This window comes from Tupaia chinensis, unplaced genomic scaffold (genome assembly GCF_000334495.1).
Source record: "Tupaia chinensis unplaced genomic scaffold, TupChi_1.0 Scaffold000048_1, whole genome shotgun sequence".
Lineage (NCBI taxonomy): Eukaryota > Metazoa > Chordata > Mammalia > Scandentia > Tupaiidae > Tupaia > Tupaia belangeri.
This window is the reverse complement of record NW_006159506.1, coordinates 3,277,262-3,281,035: the sequence shown is the minus strand read 5'-3', so window position 1 is coordinate 3,281,035 and position 3,774 is coordinate 3,277,262. Positions and strand designations below refer to the sequence as shown.

The following is a 3,774-nucleotide window of genomic DNA, read 5'->3' as shown; positions in this document are numbered from 1 at the left end:
CGCGGGCTCCTGCGCAGCCCGCCCACTCCCGCCCCGCCCACAGAGGGCGTGGTCTACCACGAGGCCCCGCCCACCTCATCTAGCCCCGCCCCAGAGGGGCGGGCTCTAGAGAACACCTGGCGTGTCTACAGAGCTGGGAGTGCTCTCTGATGTTTGGAGTTGGGATTAGAGGGAGTCTGGGTTACCTTTTTAGATGTTTATCAGATGTCAGTTTGTCATTTGTTGTGTTTTCCGTTCTGCTCAGAGTCATTCTACAAAGTCCTGATTCATTAAATCTGGTTCCCAGTTTGGGGACAATCCAAGTGGATATTATAAGAAGGCAATTTGAGGGCCCTGACAGGTGGCGTAGTAGTTAAACACACTGGATTCCCACAGGATAGACTGTGGCTCAAGTCCTGGACCTGGTGGCCTGCTCTCTGGCTTTCCCTTTCTCTCGTCAAATTTAAAATAATAATAATAGTAATAGCAAATGGAATTAAATAAATAAATCATTCTTTTTTAAAAAAAGAAAAGAAGGCAATTTGAAATACAGATTTGGGGACCAGCAGATGGCATAATGGTTACGTCACTGAACTCCTACATAGTTGATGACTGTTCAAGTCCCGGACCTGGAAGTTTAAAACTCATACTGGGTGCATGTGCATGCGTTCTTAAGACGATAATGGAGGAGGAGGATTGCATCATAACTATACCCTATTAGGGGTGTTTTCTCCCTCCCCCCTCTCAGTGTCTTTCTCTCTGGTGAGCACACGCAACTTCTGGCAAGAAAAAAAAATCCTAAATTCCAAACAAGTTTAATGTTTTCATGATTTTACAAATAAACCTCCACACTCTCGTAAAACATTTTGCCTGTGTGTGAATGGCTTGTCCCCTTTGCAATTCTGTAAGGTACCCAGCACTTGTGTTAGTTTTATCACTTTGGTCCAGGTAAATACATTTGTCAGGATTAATAGTTAGAAGATGTCAGTGTAAGGAAAAATCTATTAGCAAAAATTTAAAAGATAATAAAGTAATCTGAGCATTATTTAACTGCTCTGTCATGACTCATCACAGGATTCTGACATTGAATACTGTAAACTATTTGCAGAAGCATGTCTTTTAAGAATATCTGTGTTTAGGGACCAGCAGATGGCTGGTTCGAAACTTGGACCCAATGGCTTAAAATTCATGCCGGGTGTGTGTTGCGGGTGTGTGCCCAAGATCCCAAGAGGAGAACAGAGGAGAAGGAATTGTGGCGTGCCATCCCCTCTGGGGGGCGATTTCTCATTTTCTGTCTCTCTATCTCTCTGGCGAGTGTGCCCTGTAGCAAAAATGCTCTCTCTCTAAAAAAAAAAAAGAAAATCAGTGTTTAAATAATGTATGGTTTTTCCAATTTAGAACTTCAATTTCACTTGGGTTCTTATTGGCACCTAATCATTTCTGAGCAATTTTAACAATGAACAACTAAGTAGACACTTTCAAAAATATTAAGAAATGCCAGGTGATCACTTTTTTTTTACAGATCCATTTTATTATTTTACTTGATAAGTAATACATACCAATCTAACTTGAAAAGATACGATAAAAATGACATGGGTCACTACTTTTAACATTTTAGGGTATGTCATTTAAAAAAATTTATTTTAGAAGTTTTTGTCATAGGGTGCATGCATTTGCTGGAGAGGCGAATGACAGAGAGATACAATGAGAGTGAAAGTTTAAACTCTCCCCTCAAGAGGGATGGCCACGCTGCAATTCTTCTCCCCTTGGGATTTTGGGCACACACGCACATGTGTCTGGTGTGATTTTTTTTTTCCAGCCTCCAGGTGCAGGAATTGAACTGCAAGGAACCATGTGGGACTCCAGCGCCTTAACCACCATGCCACCCGCTGCCCTTGTCATTGAAAAACTTTAAATACCCTTGTAATTTTGGAATAGTTTTAGATATGCAGGAAAATTGTAAAGATAGTGCAGAGAATCAGTCTCTACCATGCAGACAATTTCTCCTATTATTAGATATCTGACATTACTATGGTGAATTTTCAGAGCTAATGAACCAATGCTGAAATACTATTTTTAAAAGAATTATTTATTAAATTGTATTTATTATGACATCCTCCACCACCTCCGTGGGTTGCCCCGCCCCCACCAAGGCGCGTAGTGCGCAGGTGCCTCCCGGGGACCGGATGTCAGCGAAGTCGAGGGCGATGCTGGGTGCATGAGGCGGTAGCCGGCAGGACAGGCCGAGACCCGAGAGGAGCGGGCTCGGGGTAAGACGCCCCGGGAGGGAGTCTGGAAAGGTTGCAAGCAGAATAGCATTTATTTAAGAAAAATGTGGCTAACTGAAGTTCTGGATACCAGGAGAAACCAATTCATTCATCCTGAATTGGAGCTTCCCGACTCTCCTGCTGGAAGAGATCCACAGCCACCCCAGCTTTGTGGGGAAGATCTGGCTCACAAATCCATTGTCTTTGGGATTGTCCTTATAGCTCTAGGAGGAGAGTCCAACTATTATGACAAGCAAAGCAAATCTGTGTGCAACACAGAGCAGCCGGGCTGCGAGAATGTCTGCTACGGTGCCTTTGCACCCCCATCCCGTGTGCGCTTCTGGGTGTTCCAGATCATCCTGGGGGCCACCCCCTCAGTGACATACCTGGGCTATGCCATTCATAAGATGGTCAACATGGAGCACCGGGAAACAGACAAGAAGGCAGCTCAGAGCAGACCCTGTGCAATGCGTTGGAAATGGCACAGGAAGAGACAGAAGAGGGCCATGAAGAGGCCCCCTTGATGTATCCAGAAATAGAATTAGAAAGTGAGAAAGAAGGTAAAGCGCAGAGCCAACCTAAACCCAAGCATGATGGCCGCTGGCGAGTTGGAGAAGAGGGAATCATGGAGATCCATGTGGCTGCAGTTGCTGGCAAGGGCCGTGTTGGAGGTGGGTTTTCTTGTAAGGCAGTATTTTCTGCATGGCTTCCAAGTCCACCCATTGCATGTGTGCAGTCGAAGACAGACTTATTTCTAGACGCACTGAGAAGACCATCTTCCTTCTGATAATGAATGGTGTCACAGACCTTTGCCTATTGCTTAATGTTTGGGAGATGTTTCACTTAGGGTTTGGGACCGTTCTAGACTCACTGAACAGTAAAAAGAGGAAACTTGAAGATCTGGTGCTTAATAATTATTCTCTCACTTGAAATACACCACCTGCTCCCCCGGCTGTCACACTGCTGTCAAACCAGATCAAATCCCATACACCGAATTGACCAACAAGGCCTACATCACCCAAGGACGGCAGTATGACAGCCGTGATGAGAGCCTCCCAGGTGATCTGGAGACCCTGCAGTGGCAGATCAGAGTGGCTCAGGAACTCTGGGTCTCGCAATCCAGGCCTGCAGTTACCCAAGCAATTCCCATGGTCGCCGTCTGGATTTGATCTTGGCTAGGCTTCAGACTTGTGCTTTTCATTGTCCATGGCTCGCAGCGGCTCACTGAATAATGGCTTCCAGCGAGGAGATGTCTTGCTCTGGTTCTCTCCAGGGATGCTGTTGGCTCAGAATCCACGCTCAGGGGACTCTGAAGGGGTGGTGCTGAGGTGGGCAGGGAGGGCAGCACAGTGTCCCCAAACACGTGTTCTCAACAGTAAGACAGTTGCAGGAGCTAGATTTAAATTATTCTTGTTGAACAGTTTTTGTATGTACAGTATTATGGTCCTTTTGTTTGTTTAAGAATTATTTAACTTTAATTCGTTCATTCTCTTTCCTTTCTTTCTTTCTTTCTCTTTCTTCCCTGCTT

At 45.1% G+C, this 3,774-nt stretch overlaps 1 pseudogene; it reads left to right on the top strand.

Annotated features, from left to right (window-relative positions):
- LOC102468938 (gap junction gamma-1 protein-like) overlaps nt 1-3,474 on the top strand; it is a 4,920-nt pseudogene extending 1,446 nt beyond the window's left edge.
- The last annotated feature ends 300 nt before the right edge of the window (nt 3,475-3,774 follow it).